Here is a 22,699-nt window from a genome sequence, read left to right as displayed (position 1 = left end):
GAGCTCGGGTGAATAAAAATGGAGCCTCAAGTTATTACCCACAATGCACTGCTGGGAACACCCACTGTCTCTGAGTGGCAATGAGAGAGGGAATAAGCCACTCCCTGATACAAGGGAAGAGAGAATTCCCTGCTCTGTGGCACTAAAACCCCGCAGATACAGGTTTCACAGTCTCAGGACGGCTGTAATTTACCCTCTGCTCCTGTGACCTCCTATGAGCCCAGAGAAGCAGAGAACAGCCGTAACGTGCTACCCTCTAGCTAAGCCCCGATCCATCCCCTATGCTGCAGGCTGGGAGCAGGGCCCTTCCGCCAGCTCCAGCCCAACTGGGAAACCCCCTGCATGGGGGATGTATTCCCAGGGGGCTATATCCTGCCTTGTTAAGCCCCCTTTATGCTGCCAAAGTGGCACACAAGGTGCTGAGTGGGACTGAGAATCAGCGTCAGTGACTGGGTTAGCCAGGTCTCCACTCACCCGCCAGCCAGATGATGGCAGCAATCAAAGCTGTGATAACGACAGTAACGGTGATTGGGATCCATTTATCTTTAATGCACTTTAGGCTGAAATCTGAAAAACAACAGGAACACGGAGGGTGATGATCAGCATGGAGAGCGAACGCACCCACCGTTAACGCTGCTGTCACCTGAGGGCGGCAATGGTTTGCTAAGGGCCTCTTGTGGCCAGAGGATGCATCTTGCCATTTACGTGTTCCTGCACAGACTGACTAGTCTTATGCTCCAGCGTCACTTCTTTTTAAAGGCTCATTTATCGTTTTAGCAATCCTCTGAGACTCCATCCCCTGCAAAATTCCTCCCGCAGACAAAGCATAGAATGCACTTTCTTTGGGGTCCAGTCCATGTTTCCCTGTGTGTTTGCCCAGCTTCCAGCACCAAGGGGCTGGATACTTATTAAAGAAATGATATTAATTGTGAATTAAGAGTGCCACGTCCCCACTCCTCTGTCTACCTCCCAACACTTCCTGCCCAGCCGCCACCAAACAGCTGTTTGGCAGCATTAGCATGCTCCAGAAGGGAGGAGGAGGCGGGGCCAGAGCAGGGATTTGGGGAAGGAGTTGGAATATTGGCAGGGAGGGGGTGGAATTGGGGCGGGGACTTTGAGGAAGAGGTTGGAATGGGGGTGGGCTAGGGGCAGAGAGGGGGTTGAGCACCCATGGGGAAGTTGGCACCTGTTCCCTTCACCTATGGAGCAGTTTCTTTCTTTCCCGAGCCCACATGGCTGCAGGGAGGGGTGGGGCAGTATGAAGTTAAAGTATGATGCCCCCAAATTTGGTTTCCCCTGCACAGTTCTGGATTTGGGGGTGATGGGAAACCCAAAGTCACCATGTAAACTTTCCCAATGCAAACTAAACCGATACATACCTGGTTTTCAACCAAAAAGAGAGCATCTACATAAGGGTTTGCACTGGTCTAACTAAAATGAGTTTTCAACCATGCCGTTAGTTTAGCCAGGGCAATTTTTTTCAATACACCAAGCCTCCTTTGTCCACCATAAGGAAACCCCAATATTTTTCTCCTCCACAAGCCACACTAAAGGATCCAGGACAAAAATAACTACTTACTATTGTGTCTTCTCTGATCTTCTGCTCTTCCCATGTCAATCAGCATCGAGTCTGCTCCTGGTAGGTAGAGGCAGGCCAAAGGCATGTTGACTGTGTCATGTTTCCCTTCCCCTCTAATCTGAGATGTATCACTCAGGGCAGGAAACAGAAGCTATGCAAGGCAACCAAGGCCCCACCCAACTCCTTCCCCATCTGTGTCTAATTCTTCCAGCCAAAGATTGTATCCATGGTCATTCCTTCCCTGCCCCTCTGCATATTCATGTGCCTCATGGTCCCCACATCTCCTCTTACTTGCTCAGGTGGTGACAACCCAGCCTTCGCCAGTGGGAAGGCTCCAAGGGCCAGGAGAGAGAAACACAGCAGTACAGCAAGTATGAGGTCCCCTCTAATGGTTGGTCCACATAGAGGATAACTGCCCACCACTGGTAATAAAAATGTAATAATTGGAGATATACCAGTCTCCTAGAACTGGAAGGGACCTCGAGAGGTCATTGAGTCCAGCCCCCTGCCTTCACTAGCAGGACCAATTTTTGCCCCAGATCCCTAAGTGGCCCCCTCAAGGATTGAACTCACAACCCTGGGTTTAGCAGGCCAATGCTCAAACCACTGAGCTATCCCTCCCCCCTGCTGCCAGCTAATGGAGTCACTCCTGAAGCTTAAGTTATAGAGTGCCCTGCTTTTAGGCTCAGATCTGAAAGCCAATTAAAGTCAATTGAAAGACTCCTGCTGACTTCAGTGGGCTTTGATTTGGGCCCTTTACTTTGGAGAGCATGATACCATGTCCATGAGACATGATTTCCATTGCAGAAACAATAGTGTCTCAATAACCTTAGAATTTTTTGAACATGTCATTATAGTGGGTAAATGTGAGTCAGTTGACATAGCTGATTTAGATGTGCAAAAGGCCTTTGACAAGGTTCTGCACAAGAGGTGACTGAAGAAGTTAAGTAGTCATGTGGCAAGAGACAAAGTACTGTCATGGATCAAAGACTGGCTAGGAGTCTAGCAGAGAGTCAAGTTAAATGGTCAATTTTCCTAATGGGAAAAGGTTAGCAGCAGCTAACCTTTAAAGATTTTATACTGTGTTGTTAATATTCATTTACTAATGATCTGGAAAGGAGGGATGAGCAGTGAGGAGGCCAAAGTAGTCAGGAACAAAAGAGGACCAAGAACTTCAGAGAGACCTGAAATTCTTGGTGAATGGGCAACAGAGCTGGCAAAATTAATTAACTGTTGATCAATGAAAAGTGATGCACATTGCAGGGAAACATTTAAAAACTACTGTTTCACCATGCAGGGTTCTAAATGAATGGTCTGAACTCAGGAAAAGGGCCTGAATGTCATTGTAGACAGCTCAGAGTTCTGCTCAGTGTGCAACTGCGGTCAAAAAGATTAACAAGAGGTTGCCCATGAGGATGCATGCGCAGGATTAGATTCACAAAACAGACGGAGGTGGTCATACACCGTTATCCCTGTGGTTAGAGCAGCTCCTGGGAGACAGTCGGGCTGTGGGGTGTCCTAGGGCAGGAACCTCCCAATCTCTCCTGCTGACGCCACATAAAGTACTCAGCTCTTCACTGGGCCAGAGAGCATGTGAGACTGTCCCAGCCACCGGGCTATGGAACCAGTCACCGAGGAGGGAGAAATCCCTGCTCCATCCCCTGTGAACGTCCTCCCCATAGAACTTTTAGTCCAGTGGTTATGACAGCATCTACCCCACCCCACACACACTATTTTGTGAATGGCACCTGAGTCAAGGGGGAAAATGGCCAAACTATTCAGTGAAATGGTGTCAAACCTGCAAATTGTTTCAGGTCAACGGGTAGTGATCAATGGTTCCAGGTCTAATTGGCAGCCGGTGGAGTGGAGTGCCCCAAGGGTCGGTGCTGGGGCCGGTTTTGTTCAATATCTTCATTAACGATCTGGAGGATGGTGTGGACTGCACCCTTAGCAAGTTTGCAGATGACACTAAACTGGGAGGAGTGGTTGATACGCTGGAGGGTAGGGATAGGATACAGAGGGACCTAGACAAATTAGAGGATTGGGCCAAAATAAATCTGATGAGGTTCAACAAGGACAAGTGCAGAGTCCTGCACTTAAGACGGAAGAATCCCATGCACTGCTACAGACTAGGGACCGAATGGCTGGGCAGCAGTTCTGCAGAAAAAGGACCTAGGGGTTACGGTGGACGAAAAGCTGAATATGAGTCAATAGTGTGCCCCTGTTGCCAAGAAGGCTAATGGCATTTTGGGCTGTATAAGTAGGGGCATTTCCAGCAGACCGAGGGATATGATCATTCCCCTCTACTCAGCACTGGTGAGGCCTCATTTGGAGTACTGTGTCCAGTTTTGGGCCCCACACTACAAGAAGGATGTGGATAAATTGGAGAGAGTCCAGCGGAGGGCAACAAAAATGATTAGGGGGCTGGAGCACATGACCTAGAGGGAACTGGGATTGTTTAGTCTGCAGAAGAGAAGAATGAGGGGGGATTTGATAGCTGCTTTCAACTACCTGAAAGGGGGTTCCAAAGAGGATGGATCTAGACTGTTCTCAGTGGTAGAAGGACAAGAGGACAAGATTAGGGAGGTAACCAGAGCCAGAGGAAATGCTTGCCCTAAGACAAGCAAAAGGGACAGTAAGCTAAAAGAGAGTGTGTCGGAGCGAGCTATGATAAGAGGGAGAACCCCCAGGGAACTATTTGTTAACAACAAGAAAACAATGGCGAGAGAAGTCAGGAGTGTAAATATGAGGTAAAGAGTAAAGTCAAACAGTGCGTGGGTAGCGCTTGCTGTACAGGGATTGGTTCCTGCAAAGGAACCAAGCCAATCCCAAAATGTGAAGCGATGGATCATGAATGCAATGTAATGTACAAAGGAAGAGGTTGGCGGCATAACTTGGGTGGGATGTGTGGTATGACCTATACCCACCCCCTACACTTGAGTCTGATCGACTCTGGGCTGATCACTCAGGTGTCTGATTTGGCAAATAACAAAGCTACGCTGAGTTGTTCTTGGGGAGCTGAGGGGAAGAGGTCTCAGGGAAACCCAACATAACTAAACAGAGGAGAGCCCTGTGTGGTGCCCTGAGTGGTGTGCTGCAGTTTAGCTTAACACCTGCGCTCCATGATCTTCGGTCCAAGCATCTGGCATTTAGAAGCAGCAATGGGTGGGTGTGAGAGCAGATGTACACAGAGTGACTGTTGTGGTCCTGGTGTGCTGGGAGCAGGGGAGGAACTGCAGATGGTCTCTTAGCAGCCGCATGGAGAGCATGCTGGGGGAAGCAAACAAAGGACTCTTTAAAGCAGAGAAGCAAAGTGCATTGGCCTATACAGAGCACGGCTCACATGTCATGTGTCTGGCATGGAGCTTGCAGCAGGGGGTTACCTTGATCCTCAGGAGGAACAGAGTAGGGGGCAGTGCAGAGAGGGACACACACACAGAGCTGGCTTGAATTCCTGAGTCTCTCTTGTGTCACAGGTGTAGATAGATCTCTCATGAAACCTAGTCCTCTTTCTTCCATTATGAGATCTTCCTGCAATATGCACTTAGGGAGAACACACACATAAGAGGGGGTGCAAAAGGCACACAAAAAACCACACAATTCAAAGCGGGAGGACTCACACATACTTGGAATCAGAGAGGACACAGTGGTGGGGAACACAGAGGGCAGTGGAGGGAAGAGAGACATTTGGGGGGAGCAGATGAGGATGCTGGGGGAAAAAAAAAACCACACACACGTCAAGGATACAAACTGGGACAACACAGACATACATTTGTGGACACAAACACATGCACACATGCCCCTCCGCACCCACTTGGAAGCGGAGAATGCTCTGCAATGGAATCTATTTTCCAGGCTCCTGAAAGAACCTTTTATCCCCAGCTAACTTTCCTCCCAGAGCCACTCATGCGGTATAAATAGGATTAGATTTTTATCTGCCACTGTCAATAAACGTCAATTTTTTCACATGTGCACAAACTCACGACAAAATATTTCCAGGCACAATTATTGAGCTTCACAGACAGGCAGAGTAAGGAAAATGCTGCTTGAGAACTGAGTAGGGTTTGTTTGACGTTTATTTCCCTTGTATGTTTTGACATGAGATGTTGAAGTTTGTGTTTTAAAGGTTATAAAGCTTTAATTGTTTAAATCTCAACATCTGTCATTATCTGACACACTCCCCAATTAATTTCCCACAACTGTGAGCGTTTAAACAAACATTTTAAAAAGGCCTAGAATCCATAATTTTGGACAGCTGTGAACATTTAAAATTGATAAAAATCTTTTTTTAAAAAGCTTAAAAACAATCAGTATTATCTGTCAAAATTATGAAAATCATCATCAACATCTGCCAAGCCTAGTCATAAACACAAGTCATTTAAAGTCCCCTAGGAAACAAATCCCCACTAGCCCAAACTTAGGCTGTTACCCACCTACTGTGGTTCTGCCAGCCCGGTTCCAGCACTCAGTGACCTTAACAGAAACAGGGGGGTAGGGATCAGGTTCTGGTATGTCCACACTGCACTGTGAGCCCAGGGTTCAAACTCAGGCTCCAGGCTAACCCCTCTTCCATCAACATACAAATCGCACTGACCCAGGGTTCCACTGGGGTAAAAGGCCTGAACCTGAATCAAGCCAGGACCCAGGGTTCAAGCACTATTGCTTTGCTGTGTAGATGCAGCCCCACTGAACTCTGGGAGTCCGCCAATAGTATCCCACAATCCCACAGGCTGTTCTTTGTCCTCTGAACAGTCAAGTTTTCCCACACTGCACCACCACCAAAGGGCTAGAGCAGCCTCATCCTGTCAGGGCGCTAGAAAGTCTGGGATATGGGTGGTTGGACTCGGGCCTGCACAGTGCATTGCAGACACTGGAGCCCTGGGGTGGGACCCAGGGTTGAACAATTGCTAACCCGGGTTACAAACAAGTGTAGACGCTCACATCCTAGGTCAGTGGTTCCCAAACTTTAACTGACCAGCCCCTTTCACTAAAATGTCAAGTCTCTTAAATCCCCTCCTAAAAATAAGTATTTCAGGGATTCTCCTTTGCCTGAGTATAAAATATAAAAGCAGTGATCTGGGAAATACAAAATTTGTTCTTATAACATGCTTATTACACACTATTTATCATTACAGTATTTTTATTACATTATGAAAACGGCAACATTCTTCCCAGATCTCACTTTCATAGCTTGTGTCACTTTGATTAAGCCTGTTCTAAGACAAGGCTCCTAGGTTTCACCAAGGAGTATCAGGCCTTGTCTACACTTACAAATTTGCAGCGCTGCAGCAGGGTGTGAAGACACACCCTCTCCAGCGCTGCAAATTGCAGCGCTGCAAAGCGCCAGTGTGGTCAAAGCCACAGCGCTGGGAGCCGCGCCTCCCAGCGCTGGACGTTATTCCCCACACGGAGGTGGAGTACGGACAGCACTGGGAGAGCTCTCCCCCAGCGCTGGCGCTTTGACTACACTTAGCGCTTCAAAGCGCTGCCGCGGCAACGCTTTGAAGTGCAAGTGTAGCCAAAGCCTCAGATGTGAAACAGCAGGAAGGTATATTAAGAAGCCAACTCACAGAGTTCTTCTTACACAAACATTCAGGACTTGAGCAGTCCAGGCAAACAACACACGTTACAACAAAGCTTAAACTTGTTCTTCTTAATAATTTTACAAACAGCACTAGCTGCCTATTTAATTTCAAGAACAGCAAAAAATATCCACCTCCCTTTTCATTTCTTCTAAGGAGTCTTGACATTTAAATCTCCTCAGTTTGATAGAGACGCTCGCTTTGATCTGCTTAGCTCTTGGAAGTCCAGGGGCTCCAGGCTGCCGGCCCTGTGCTGCCCAGGGTCCCTAGGGACAGATCCTCCCCCACCTCCCCCGAGAACCTCCTGTAACATGTCACAAACCCCAGTTTGGGAACCACTGTCCTAGGTTCACACACCCCGGGTCTGCTCACTTGAGTTCCACTAATCCTGGGCTTATGTTGCAGTGTAGATGTGCCCTTTCGTGCTACCCTCTATATCTTACCTCTCAGTCCCAACAAAGGATGGTGACAGCACTGATCTGCTGACAAGAAGGTCTTGGTTCAGTTCCCAGCAGTGACGTTACAGGCTCCTTGGGCTGGTCAGTTCATTTATCTGTCCTTCACTTACCAAACAGACCCGTGATAACGTTTGCTTGGTGAGGGAATATTTCATTCCTATTCGGGAAGCCCAGACTCTGCAGTGACGAACAGCAGACACCTCCTAAACGTCCCACACCTGGAATAGGAAATTCCACCCACCTTCAACTTGGCCGTTACCTCAAGAGGCAGGGCTGGAACAGCAGATTTGGAAGCGACATATGCCTGCATACCTTGGCTCTGATGACTCTACAGAGGATGAGCAGAAGGACCCCCTGCCGCCAAAGACCCAGAGCGGAAGAAGCTCCGGGGGCCCACGTTCCGCAAGAGTTTTCCAGGGTCCCCAGAACGAGTGAAGGACCCTGCTCCGGGGCCCCCGAAAAACTTTCGTGGGGGCCCCTCTGGGGCCTGGGGCAAATTGCCCACTTCCCCCCCCCCCACCCCCAGGTGGACCTGAAAGAGTGAGCTGCAATAGGAGAACACCTATGAAATTGCAGTGTAAGAGCTACAAGATGATTATTTCACCTGCATTTTTATATGACTCTGAGCCAGGAGCAGATTCTGAAAACAGTGAAAAAGAAAAGGCTGCGCTGGCTCCTGGGAGTTCCCAGGAGTGTTGGTGTCACCAGGCATGGCCCAGTGTTGACAGAGGGGTGGAAAACAACAGTGCCAATGAAGGCTCCCTGTATCAGGCCTCTGCTTGCCTGAACCACTTCCATGTTTAGACTTTAATTAACCCCACAGGCCAGATGGAAAGAATGGAATGTGTGGCAACTAGTTATCAGTACCAGGAGGCAATTATACAGCCTGCTTGCACCTGGCTGAAGGGAGTGAAACAGAATGACCGGTCAAGAAAAGTTACTAACGAGATGGTGTATTTTCTGCCAAGTATGACTTAACCTGTTTAGAGTAATTGCTACTTTATAATGTATTTGCTGTATGGGAACTAAAAAGGAGGGAGAAGAGGGGGGGGGAAGGGGGAGCTGGGCAGTGGGGGGTAATAAAGACGCTTAGTTGAAATCATGTATAAAGAGAGAGAGCTGCTTGTATGGAGTGTGCTTGATTTGAGACTTGTTTGTCTCCAAGTGCCGTGCTTTGAGATCTCAAATAAACCTTTTTTTTTGCTTCTCCACCCTGGTGTGTCTATTGGAGCGAGGCACTCCGGGCAACGAACCACTGTTGCTGTCGCCTCGGGCCTCTGTGCCGGCAACAGGAGGGTTCTGTTTATTCACCTCCTGGTTTTTCGGCCTTTTGGATTCATCTTTTCTCACTGGCCACAAGGCCTAGAAACGGACCAGAAGGTGAATAAACAGCCGGGGTTCACTGCACGTCTCACCCCCTCCCTGGCCTCCTCAAGCCCAGCCTCTCCATTCTCAGGCCTCCGGCCTGGGGCCCTGCTGCAGGGTGACAGCTGCTGGCCTGGCTGACGCCGCAGGGACTGAGCCCAGATCTCCAGCGCTACCAGCATGAACTGCTCCAGTGTGAGCTGAGCTGGGCTCAAACAACCCAGAGCCTCTGTGCGTTGGATGCAGAGGAACAGCCTGCAACACACAGTGCAGGATGGGCAGCTTGTTCCCATCCAGCCCTGGAAAGGGGATTTCTGGGGGATTCCCAAAGCAGGGGGGCCTTGACCCCTCCCCCTCCAGCCCCTTTGCACCCCGACTCAGGCCCTCACTTTGCAAACAGACATTGGACTCCTCTTCCCACCCTGCTCCCCTCTGCTCCCCCACCCGGCCCCATCCCACCCCGCTCCCTTAGCCCGGACCCACCCTGCCTGCTGCAAACCAGACCCCTTCTGCTGTCTGCCTTCCCCATGGAATGAGCCGCCCCCGTCCTTCCCCCAGCAAGCCTGGATCTCCCCTCCTGCCCCACCCCTCAAATCCAGGGGCCTCCCTCCCCCCATTCCCAGATCCACCAACCCCAGTGCTGCTGTTCCCAAAACAAGGGAGCCTCCTTCCCGCCATGCTGAGAGCCCCCCACCCTCCCCCAACCCATCTGAGCAAAGCAGGGGGAGGCTGCTAGCTGCGTGGGCTGGTTATGGCTGCGGCTCTCCCTGCATGAGGCCCCATAGGAAGGGAGGTGATCCAGCAAACCCACAATCGCCCATCTCCTCTGTGCAGCCACCCGGCTCCCATCCGCCCACAGATGCCCCGGCCCTGCCTTCATTCCGGAGTCCCTGTCCCTTTCCCCTGGGATTGAGGGTGTGGCCCAGCGCAGGAACATTTAGGCAGCTGGATGGAGACAAGCAGGCCCCAGACTAATGGAAATCACCCTGCGTCCTTGTGACAGCCCCTCCCTCCTCACTGCCCCCAGCAAAACAGACACACACATCGCCCTGAACCCCCCGGGGGTCCCACACTTCCTACCCTGTGCAGGCCAAGCTCCCTGCACACACCGTGGGCTACCTGCATCCATCCACCCCCATCCAGCTCCCATCCTCCTTTATTGTAGGGACTCCAAGCAACTCCCCCCACTATGCCAGGGGCTCTGTGTGCCCCCAAATTCCTCCCTCCCCAGATACAAGGATCTCACATTCTGCCCCCATGCCAGGGCCTCTGTGCTCCCCCTCCCCCCACACCAGCACCCCACAATGCCCCCCCCGGGCTCTGTACCCCCTCTGCCCACACACACACTCGTTTCTTTACCTCTGGGCGATCAATCACCCAAGGTGCCAACCTGCCAAGCTCCCCGGGGACAGGCCAGAGCTGAGCTGGGGGGTGACGCTGGAAGGTGCTGCCAGCACCCGGCTCTTTGCTCCCCAGCCCAGCCCCGCCCTCCTGCAGCCGATCAGCTGCAGCTCCCCAGAGTCAGCCTGACCCAGAGAAACGCCCCCGAGCCGAGCGCTGCCCCCTGCTGGGCTGGGCCAATTCACCGCCCTGAACGCGCCTCTTCTCCTCCCTCGATCCGCTCCCCCAGGGTCCAACCCCCAGTCCCCCCCCCGGGTGTTCCCCACCCCCACCCCCACCCCTGGGGGCTTGAAGGGGGTTTTCCCTTTTCTGCCTCCAGCAACCACATCCCTTTGAGAAATCCAATAACCCCTCCCGCCCCCCACTTCCGCCGGACACAGGGCTCCGCTTACCCCGATCCCGAGCAGCTGCAGCGAGCTACCTGCATTGGGTCTATTCTAGGCAGTGAGCATCTGCAGGACCCAGAGATTGCCGCACTGCAGCATTTCGGCCCCTCCTGCCTTTTTTCTCCTGAGCCCGCCCACTCCTTCTCCCATTGGCTGTTCAGGATGCCGATCGGAGCCGTAATGGGGGGGTGGGGGCAGCAGGAGAGATGAATGGATAGAGTTGATGATTAACTATTATCTTCCTTGTCTCCGCTAGCCCTGCTGGGAAGCTGCTAAGCACTGGAATGCATTGTCTAGGGAGGTTTCATTTTCCCTGGGAATTTATCAGTGTTTGTTACCACAGCCCAGAACTGGACACAATACTCCAGCTGAGGCCTGACCAGCGCAGAGTAGAGCGGAAGAATGACTTCTCATGTCGTAGCCACAACACACCTGTTCATGCATCCCAGAATCACGTTTGCTTTTTTTGCAACAGCATCACACTGTTGGCTCATATTTAGCTTGTGGTCCACTATAACCCCTAGATCCCTTTCTGCCGTACTCCTTCCTAGACAGTCGCTTCCCATTCTGTATGTGTGAAAGATTAATGCTTTGAATTCCGTTCATCAATGCGGTTTGCTGCAGGGCTGAAAGGGATCTCCAAACACAAGGCCCCCTCAGAGTCTAAGAAAACATGTCTCTAATCCCCAAAACAACCTTTTCATTTGAACAAACAGTTACTGTTATAGACTTAGAACTATTGGCCTATAACTGTTTACATTTCATAATTGGGCTGCACCAATTGGAGCATCTACACTCAACTTCATCCTTTTCTCCTGTTTGTGTTGTTTTAAAACTTTTGAATACTCGTGTTCTGCACCGTATTCTGAGACAGACTTTCATTGTCTTCCCCCTTTAGGGTGTCAGATCTCGAAACCGTTATCTGCTAACAGCTTATAATGTGTCCGTGGTGGGTGTGAGCTTCAGCAGTACGTTCAGAGCTTGTATTCATGCCTGTTTCTTTATTGTGTGTATCGTCTAGACTAATACCTGGCCTTACTTCAACAGGCAGCTTTGCATATACATACAGACTAATGTACGATCATAATGCATAGATTGCACACAATGTATTGTATTTTCCTCATAAAACAAATTATTTTTTACATATATGAATGATACAAAAGTAGGGTGAAAATCAGAAAAAACAAACATTTTTTGTAAAACCCAGGAATTTTCTGGTAAAAATTGGTTTAAACTGAACACAAAGGGGCTTAAGTATGACTCTGAAAATTAGGTTTCTATCCCTGGCTCAGCCCCCTCCCTGCTGCGTGACCTTGGGCCCGTCTCTTCCCCTCCCCCATCTTGTCTATTTGGATAATAAACTCTCCTGGGCAGGGACTGTGCTGTGTCTTTTGCTCTTTGCACAACAAAATAGTGTGTAGCATCCACACAGGCACAGGGGAGTTTCCAGTCACGGTGTTTACTGACTACACACCCACGTGCCAGGCTCAGCTACACACATGGTGCTGCTCCGGCTGCGTCTGGCTCAGGACACAGTGAGCACCACTAACTGAGTCACTCCAAGCCCTGGCTTTTTAGGTCACAGAAAAACCCACCAGGGCCGGCTTTAGGAAGTGCGGGGCCCGATTCGAACAGTTTCAATGGGGCCCCAGCAGGGATGACTAAAAAAAACACGTGGGGCTTGTACTCACCGAGTGGTGCTCCGAGTCTTCGGCGGCGGGTCCTTCACTCGCTCCGGGTCTTCAGAAGCACTGAAGGACCTGCCGCCGAAGTGACGCCGAAGACTCAGAGCGAGTGAAGGACCTGCCACCGAAGACCTGGAGCACTGCCGGGTGAGTAAAAAATTAAAAAGGAGCCTCTAGCCAGGGAAGGGATTCTCAGCCACTTGCCCCCCGCCCCTCCCGGTGGCTCTGCCACTGGGCGTGGGGCCCTCTTAGGCGCGGGGCCCGATTCAGGGGAATTGGTGGAATTGGCCTAAAGCCGGCCCTGAAACCCACCCTCAAAAGGTAACAAAAGTTTTAGTTTTTATGCCAGCCCTGCACTGAGATCACCCTTCCCCCAGCCCCTCCCTGCTGGCAGAGTCTGAGAGCAGCTGGTTTACAGCTTCCTGTCCCAGAGCAGCTGTATGTACCTGAGCTGTTATTTAAATCATTCCCTCCCCACAGGTCACTGAGAGCCACAGGACAACAAACACCAGATCCGGCTGGTGTGTGTCAGTGTCGCTCCATTGGAGTCAATGAGGCCAGATCTCCAACTGGGTGGCCACACCTCCGTCCCAGGCAGGGCCGGCTTCAGGGTTTTTGCTGCCCCAAGTGGTGGTGGTGGTGGGGGGAGGGAAGCGATTGGCAACACTTCGGCGGCAGCTCCACTGCGCCGCTTTCTTCTTCGGTGACACTTTGGCGGCAGGCTCTTCCCTGCGAGAGGGACCGAGGGACTCGCCGCCGAATTGCTGCCGAAGAGCTGGATGTGCCGCCCCTTCCCCTTGGCCGCCCCAAGCACCTGCTTCGTTCGCTGGTGCCTGGAGCTGGCCCTGATCCCAGACACCCAGCGGGTCTGAAGGAGAACTTAACCAGTTTTCCTCTGTCCAGGCTAGATTACTGGCTGGGATCAAGTGACTGCAGTGCATCTAAGCTGAGTTACATGTAATTTTACATAATTAGACTGTGGAACTCATTGCCACAGGAAGATGTCGGGGCTAAGAACTTTACAACATTCAAAAAGGATTGGACCCTTTTATGCATAAAAAGAGGCCCCAGAGTTACAATAGTTCATGCTAATGAATTGTGGCAGGGAACCTCTGGGTTCAGGGCATAGCTCAGTCTAACTATTAGAGACCAAGGTCTGCCCTATTATGGGGGGCAGATTAACCCACATCTCCTGCTGCACTTACATTGGCCTTTGAAGCATCAGTTACTGGCCAGAGGCAGGGCCCTGGGTTAGATGGATCTTGGATCTGATCTGATCCAGTCCAGCAATTCCTATAGGAACTGCCCCAAGTATAACAGGTGCTGTGACTTCTGCCTGAGTCTGCAGACAGCCTGAAACAATTGCTCTGAGATATGAACTATTCTCCACTAAGCGAGATGATGCCTTAAATACTAATGTTGTGAGTTATGTCACTGCTCGTTAATGCCTGGGAACAAGGAGAGGGATAATTAATGTTATGAAAATCCATACCAGCAATTCTTCTAGTGAGGAATGACGGACTAGCTTGGGGAGGGGCCAGGCACGGAGCGTGTCTCAATTAAGATGTGGAGGCTTTTAACACCACTTGCTTTGGTTACAAAATGGGGGAACAATTAGTTTCATTTCCCTGACGTGGGAACACGGGGAGTCGGGCTGGGTTTTGAACCAGTTTAACTAAAAGGATTTAAAAACGCACCTTTTGTGAAACCAGCACAACCCTGATCCCTGAACAAAGCCAAAGTCTCTGGCTGTGCTGAGCAGTTTTGGCCGTGGGCAGCCATGTTGTGAAGGGCTGGCTCGGCGCTCAAGGCGTTGCCATGGTACCTGGAAAATTTAGATTTAATTCCTGACTCTGCCACAGACTCCCGGTGTGACCTTGGCCAAGTCATAACGTCTCTACAGCTCAGGTTGCCCGACTCTACGGGGCAGGGGCGATTGTCTCTTCCTGTGTCTGTGCCAGGGCCGGCTCCAGACCTCAGCGTGCCGAGCATGCGCGCGGGGCGGCATTTTCCCGGGAGGGCGGCAGGCGGGTCCGGCGGACCTTCCGCAGGCATGACTGCGGACGGTTCGCTGGTCCCGTGGCTCCGGTGCACCTCCCGGAGGCATGACTGCTTGGGGCGGCCAAATTCCTAGAGCCGCCCCTGGTCTGTGCAGTGCCTGGCATGACAGGGCCCTGATCTCAGCTGGGGCAGGGACTGTCTCTCCCTGTGAGTCTGTGCAGCACCCGGCACAACGGGGCCCTGATCTCAGCTGGGGCAGGGACTGTCTCTCCCTGTGAGTCTGTGCAGCGCCCGGCACGACGGGGCCCTGATCTCAGCTGGGGCAGGGACTGTCTCTCGCTGTGTGTCTGTGCAGCTCCCGGCACCACGGGGCCCTGATCTCAGCTGGGGCAGGGACTGTCTCTCCCTGTGTGCCTGTGCAGCACCCGGCACAACGGGGCCCTGATCTCAGCTGGGGCAGGGACTGTCTCTCCCTGTGAGTCTGTGCAGCGCCCGGCACGACGGGGCCCTGATCTCAGCTGGGGCAGGGACTGTCTCTCCCTGTGTGCCTGTGCAGCACCCGGCACAACGGGGCCCTGATCTCAGCTGGGGCAGGGACTGTCTCTCCCTGTGTGCCTGTGCAGCACCCGGCACAACGGGGCCCTGATCTCAGCTGGGGCAGGGACTGTCTCTCCCTGTGTGTCTGTGCAGCACCCGGCACAACGGGGCCCTGATCTCAGCAATCCCTGTCTCTATTTTTCTAGCACAATCTCCTTGTGCAGCTCTCTGTACTGAGTGACACAGCGAACTCTGCTGGCTACATCCTGTCCCTCCAGCTTGGAGGTGTCAAACCCATTCAGAGGAGAGGGCTGGGTTCATTGAACCACAGAGTTAGATGGGACCACAAGGGTCACCCACACTAACCCTCTCCCAAGATGCAGGATTTGTTGTGTCTAAACCATCCAGGACAGATGGCTCCAGCCTCTTTTCGAAAACCTCCAGCGAAGGAGCTTCCACCCCCTCCCGAGGCGTCTGTTCCATTGCTCTGCTGGTCTTCCAGTTAGGAAGTTTTTCCTGAGATTTAATCTAAACCTGCCATGCTGGTGTTTGAATCCACTGCCTCTTGTTCTGCCTCTGTGGCAAGACAGAGCAACTTTTCTCCATCTTTGTTATGGCAGCCTTTCAAGTATTGGAAGACTGCTCTCAGAGGCCCCCTTATATCGTCCTTTCCAAACTAAACATACCCAGTTCCATCAGCCTTTGCTCAGAGGGCTGGTGTTCCATCCCTGGGGTCATCTTTGTCGCTCGCCTCTGGATCCCTTCCAAATTCTCTACATCCTTTTGATACATCGGTGACCCAAACTGGACACAGTCCTCCGGCTGCCACTTCACTGTCTTGGCCTGACCCCTTTTCCCCACCCCTCTTTTTACGGGACCTTCCCACTGTGTGGACCAACGCTCTGACACCCCTGAGGCCCTGAAGACACACACAGAGATTCTCTTACCTCAATGCCCACTGAATCTTCCCCCCCAGGCATCCCACCAGTGGGAGGCTTTTAAACTCCGATTCCAACCTCTGATGCTTCCCAAAGTCCTTTTGCCTCTGAGCCCATCGTCCTGCTTCCATTGGTGACACTGCAAATCATTTTAGCAATCCACTGAGACTCCATCCCCTGCAAACCTCCTCCTGCAGACAACGCACAGACTGCACTGAGTCAGGGTGGCTGCTAATTGCACAGAGATGAATGTAGGGACAGCCCCGTTCAATGCACGTGTTCTGTAGGATCCAGTCACTGATACATGCAGCTTCTCCTCTTTTCTGCTCAGACCTCCTGCCCCTCGCCAAACAAACACCGGCTCATACAGCATGTTGGTTGCCCAGAATGAGATGCTGTGGCTGGTGGTAGAAGGGAAGTAGCTGACTGAAGAGGGAGCTCCTGCAGCATAGACGGGGTGGAATCTCTGCTAATTAGCTTGCCTTCCCCATCTGACCCTGGCAGGATGTCCTGCAATCTGCTCACTTCAGCCCTAGCGCCCGTTGACTTTTTACCACAATTTTCTGATGGAAATTTAGATTTTCAGTTAAATGAGGGGTGTTTTTAATGGAAATTTTCTGGTTTCCCTGAAAAGTTTTGACTTTTCATTGGAGAGCAACTTGGGCCCAAAACCTGAACATGCTTCAGATTTCAGCTGTTTTTTTTTTCTTTTGGTTTACAGCAGTTTTTTAAGGGGGAAAAAATCAATATCAGATAAAAATCAGTTTTCTGTTGCCAACCTGAAAACAAAACATGGTGGGTTTTTCCTGTTTTTCACAAAACATCAATTTTTTTCCCCTTGAAAAGTTTGACAAAAATTATTTTCCCCTCCAGTTTCATGGGAATTTTCCCCAGGAGAGGAAAGATTTCCTGCCAGCCCTAGCTGCAAGCCAAAGTTGGGTGTGTAAGAATTAAATCATTGTCAGTGTTGCCAACTCTCACAATTCTATCACAAGCCTCACAATATTTGGTGCTTTTCTTAAAGCACCAGCTCCCGGACTCATGTGATTACATAAGAATCTAAGCATTTGTTTTATGATGCAAATTCGTTGCCTTTTTGGTTCCATAGGACAGCTTGAAAACATGATCAGAGTGGGCCCTAAATGCTCAGAAACCATAAGTCAAATAAAAGTGCCCTCTGCAATTTATTTAAAAAAACCCTCATTTTGAAACCAATTTCATTATTCGGGGACCTGATCCATGATTTTTAAACACTTGGGGTTGACAATACTGATTACGGGCTGCATCAACGTGTGGTCTGGTTACCTTCCATCTGTACTATAGCAGTGCAATCGATCTGGGCATGAAGCCAGCTCCCACAGGACAGTATAATGTGATTTCAAAGCCCGACGTCATGTTTGCTTAGCAATAGGGATTCCCATCCTCCACTCTCTGCTCTCCCCAGAGAATATCACATCGAGTCTGAGATCTCCCAACGCACTTAACGAATTGGGCCCAGGGCAGCTAAAAGCTCAACTCCACGTCTCTGCCACAATCGAGCTCCCTGAAACACAGGTTCCGTATATACAGCTGGGTGAAATTTTTCACACAAAGCTTTTTTTCCCTGAGATAAATGCAGATCCAGCGACACCAGAATATTTGGCAAATTCATCTTGGTTTTGCCAAATTGTCTCAGTACAAATAACAAACCAAAACTAACTCCAAAAAAGCCAAAATGTTTCATTTTTTGACCTTTTTTCAACAAAATGTTTGGATTCTTTTGGTTCAAAGAGACTTGTAGCTTCAAAAACTTCCTTTTGTTTTATCGAGCAAATGCTTAAAATGCTCAAAAGAAAAACACCACAGTTCATTTTGGATCCAACAAAATGTTTAATTTGACCCCCAAATTAATTTTTTTTCAATGTTTTAATTCACCAAAACTTTCAAAGAGTTTCATTTTTTGGTTCAACCCAAAATAAATGTTATTTTTCAGAATGCCCAGACATGGTTCAGAATGTACCAAAACAAATCCATTATTTCCCCAGCTTTATCCGCATCTCACTGTGCAGAAGACAGAGGTTTCTTGGGGTACATCTGCAGTGCAAAAAAACCCGCAAACCCTGCAGCTGTGAGATCTCCCAATTTTATAGGGACAGTCCTGATTTTGGGGTCTTTTTCTTATATAGGCTCCTATTACCCCCCACCTCTGTCCCGATTTTTCACACTTGCTGGCTGGTCACCCTACGCGAGTCTCAGACTCTGGGTCAACAGACTCAGGTTTGTGGGCCTTGTGCAACAGGGCTAAAAAATAGCCACATAGATGTTCCCGCTCAAGCGCTGAAACCCAGCTGAGGGCGGCTCTCAAACCCTGAGCTCCAGCCCAAGCAGCAATGTCTGCACAGCTATTTTTAGCCCTGGAGTGTGAGCTGGAGACTTGCTACAGCACATTTGGGTTTTTGCAGTGTAGACGCACCCTTGGGGGCCGGACGGGGCTGTGGAACGAAGTCCAGCAGGCCCTACGAGCTGCCCCGGGCTCAGCACTGGGGGGGAACTTCGACCTGCCTTCACTAATGCCAACAGAAGCCCGGCTGGTAGAAATCGACCTGGAAAGTTCCCCTCTCCCGGCAGTAGGGGGCAGCGTGCGTCCATGCGGTGCCCGTTCACACCCCTAAAAGCGATGCAGAGTGTGCTGAGCGCTGGCAATAGCCCAGCTCTCTTCACTCCCTGAGGTGCCTCGCGAGCCAGGAAAGAACTTTTCCCAGGGGCAGATGACCCGATAGCTGCAGGGTTACGGCCCCTTCCTCGGAAGCAGCTGGCGCTGGCCACTGGCAGAGACAGGATACCAGGGCCGCCCAGAGGATTCAGGGGGCCTGGGGCGAAGCGGGGGAGCTGCTGCACTTGTACTCACCCGGCAGCGGTCCGGGTCTTCGGCAGCATTTCGGCAGCTGGGGTCCCTTCAGTTGCTCCGCGTCTTCGGCAGCACTGAAGAGCCCCCCAACGTCACCGGGCCAGGGCTCACAGATTGCCCCACTTGTCCCCCGCCCCCCGGGTGGCCCTGCAGGATACTGGACCAGGAGACGACACAGCCCGGCAGTCCCTGGGAACAGGGTGGGCAAGTGGGGCAATTTGCCCCAGGCCCCCACGAGAATAGAGTATTCTATAGCATTGCGACTTTTTTATGGAAGCCCCCCGCCCTGAAATTGCTTTGCCCCAGGCCCCCTGAATCCTCTGGGTGGCCCTGCCTGGGAAGCCAGAGGTTACCTGCCACTAAGTGATTTGTGTTCTCTGGCTGAATCTCCTCTGCAGAGCCGCCCCGACCCCCACTCCCAGCCCCCCAACGGCGAGAGTTACAGGCTGTGCCTGGGGTGAGTGAGCAGCTGAGACACAGGGTCATTCTACAGGGCCTGGGGGATTTCCCGGCTCTGAACGAGCTCCCCCCTGACACCTAGCGATGAGTTGGAGGGGAAAAGACCTCAGCACCGGACGGTATTTGCATAGACACACCCACTCTGCCCAGGTAGTCAGCAGACACAGCTGGGTCGCCAAAGTGATCGATTCTGGCTGGTGCTGGGTTACAAACCCCTTTAGTCTGTACTTTGACCCATCAACCTTTTACCCCCAATTGGGAATACTGCAGATTATGTATTCCTTATGCCACCGATCTTAAACCAAACTTTGCACCCTCGATAATCTGTACGTTAGTCCCTGATAACCAGAAACTTCTATGCTTAAATTCTGTACCGTTCACTTTCTTTTTTTAGCATCATCTTAATAAAATTTTTAAACTTGAGTGCAGGGGTAATGAAAGTGGTTTTCCTGCTTGTGTAAGTAAAGGACAGCAGAACTATGCTTAGCCTGCCTCGAGCGAGGAGGTCACCCTCAGCTAGACCTCACTCGCTAAGCCTGGGGCAGGAAGGCTAAACCCTCATGAAAACACAGATGGGGGGGGTGCTTCTAATTGACAGTGTGGGGTTTTGTTGATGGGCTTGTGTTTACACATAGCGGTGCAGCGGTAACGCTTTAATGAAAATGCGCCTATGCTAATAGGAGAAGAGAGTTCTCAAATCAGTGTTGTTAACCTAACTCCTCCAGAGGTGGCACCTATGTTGGAAGAGATCAATTCTCCTTTTGACCTAGCACTGCCTACTCGGGTGAGGGGAGTATGTCAGAGTTACTATGTTGCTTGCGGGGGAGGGGATTTTTTTTACACCCCTTAGGCCTGGTCTACACTGGGGGCGGGGGGGGTCGATGTAAGATACGCAACTTCAGCTCCGGGAATAGCGTAGCTGAAGTTGATGTATCTTATTTTGACTTAGCTACTGTCCTCACGGCGCGGGATCAACAGCTGTGGCTCCCCCAGTCGACTCCGCTACTGCTGCTCGTGCTGGTGGAGTTCCAGAGTCTATGGGAGCACGTTCGGGGATCGATATATTGTGATATATCGATCCCAGATAAATCGATCGCTACCTGCCGATCCAGTGGGTAGTCTGGACGTACCCTGATATACACAGGCACCAGCTTCTAATTTTCCCCAGGGGTGCTCAACCCCTGTTCAGCCCAAAGCCCTGCCCCCCCCCCACCCACAACACCCACCCCCACTCCACCCCTTCTCCCAAGGCTCCATCCTTGCCCCTCCCCCAAGCATGCCCCATCCCCATCCCTCCCCACTCCGCCTTCACACCGCGGAACAGCTGTTCTGCGGCATGCAGGAGGCGCGGGGAGGGAGGGGGGGAAGTTGACAGGCAGGAGTGTGGAGTGCAGGGAGAGAGGGGAGCTTGGCTGCTGGTGGGTGCTAATCACTTGCTAATTTTTCTCCATGGGTTCTCCATGGCTGGAGCACCCACGGAGCCTGTGCAGATGTAGGTCTGCACTGTAGACCTGGCCTAAGAGTCCTTGATGCCTTTTGACCCGCCCCCTCTCCACAGTTTAAGGACAGTGCGGATAAGACTCAATGGAGAGTCTTTGGTTGCGTTCAGTGCTCCCTGGAGCTGAAATCACCGATAACCAGGTCGAGGTGCTAAGCCTTAGACCCGCTGTGGGGCAGTGAAATGCACGGCCCAGCCGGCATGAATGGTGAGGTGCCCGGCTAATCGCTGAGATCACCGAGAGCCGGGTGAAGCGGTGGGACCTCCGGACATGGCATCGCAGAGAGAGACGTAGAGCGGCGGGCGGCAGCGGAGAAAGCCACGGCCACGGGGTCAGTGATGTCACAGCAGCCAGGGGCGGCGGAGTGAACAGTGGCCTGGCAGCGGGCAGCTAATGCAGAGTGAACAGGGCAACTGTGAGCCCGATTGCAGCGGCTGGGGGTGGGGGAGGGAGGTGGCCCCGTCTGAACTCCGGGCCTTCCCTGGCCAAGGCCAGTGACTGTGAGTGGGATGCGATGGAAGGAGAGGGGGGGCGGCGCGTTAAAGGATCATCTGTGAGTCGGGCTCTCACACTGCCAGGTGAGCCACTGAGGTGAAGGCCACTGCCCAGCGAACTCTGGGGTGGGCGGTTTGTTTATGGCGGCAGGTCTTGGCATGCGGTTGCCCTAACCTAACACTCGGTTCCCTTTTCATAAACATTCTCATTTCGTATACGCCGACTCTGGGCTTGCGAAAGGGGAAGTTCTGCCTTGGAGAGACACCTGGGGGTGTGGTACGTTTTTGCAGAATATTGGGTGGGGCTGGAGCCGGTTCTGTTTTGCAAGGTTACGAGGAACCGCTAGATATTGAGCCCAGCCCTTGCTGCTGCCAACTTCCCCAGGCAGAAGGGTGACACTGGTAGATCCTCACGCACGACAGGGTGCTGAGACCTCACTCCTTCCTTGTAGGAGAAAACACACCAGGCAGTTCTGTGTGTCCAACCCTGCCGAGCTTCATCCATCCACCCAGCCTGGCCCCACATCGATCCATCCACCCATCTCTGCAAATGTCTCTCTTTCCATCCTTCCATCCAGCCACCTTCGCAGACGTCTTTCTAGCCACCCCTCCGGGATCTTTCTCTCCTTTCCTTTAGTCCCCTGTCCCTGCAGATATTCTCTTCCTCTATCTCCACAGATTTCTGCTTCCATCCAGTCGTCTCTACAGATTTAAATTTCCTTCTTTGACATGGTCTACCCTAAAAAGTTTATCTGGCAAAACTTTCCTTCTGTCGGCACATCCTGTGTCCACACTTAATTTTGTGTCCTGCCAAAGAAAACCTTCCACTTTTGCCCACTTAAATAGTTCCCTTCACTAAGCAACGCCCCCCCTCCCCCGTATAGTTCTGGAATAACAGCATCATGGAACAAAAAACAGATGATCACGGGCTAGACAAGGTGGGGGAGGTATTATATTTTACTGGACCAACTTCTGCAGGTGAAAGAGACAAGCTTTCAAGCTCCACAGAGCTCTTCTTTGATTATGGGATGGAACCAAGGGAGTTGTGAGGATTTGGGCTCAAATTCTCACAATTCCCTGAGAGGAGGAAGGGTATCCCACAATGCACAGCAGCCAACCCACAATACGCAGCAAAAACGTCCCACAAGGCGATGCGCTTAACAGAGGTGCCAAGGACTCTGGGATGCCTACCCACAGACCAACACATCTTCTGCCGACACAGCCCGATGCCACGTGGACACAATGCACCGGTGAAGGCAGCCAAGTGTGAACGTGCTCTGCCAAGAGAGCTTTGTCAGAGGCAAAACTCTGTGCCAGTAGAACTTCCCAACGCACAGGCCTTAGATCGCCACCCGTCGAGAGCTGCCTGAGCAGCTGGCAATTAAAAAAATAATCATTTCCAGCCAAACCAAAAATGAATTTTTTCTA

Source organism: Mauremys reevesii, unplaced genomic scaffold, assembly GCF_016161935.1.
Source record: "Mauremys reevesii isolate NIE-2019 unplaced genomic scaffold, ASM1616193v1 Contig1, whole genome shotgun sequence".
Classification (NCBI taxonomy): domain Eukaryota; kingdom Metazoa; phylum Chordata; order Testudines; family Geoemydidae; genus Mauremys; species Mauremys reevesii.
This window is presented reverse-complemented; position numbering follows the sequence as displayed.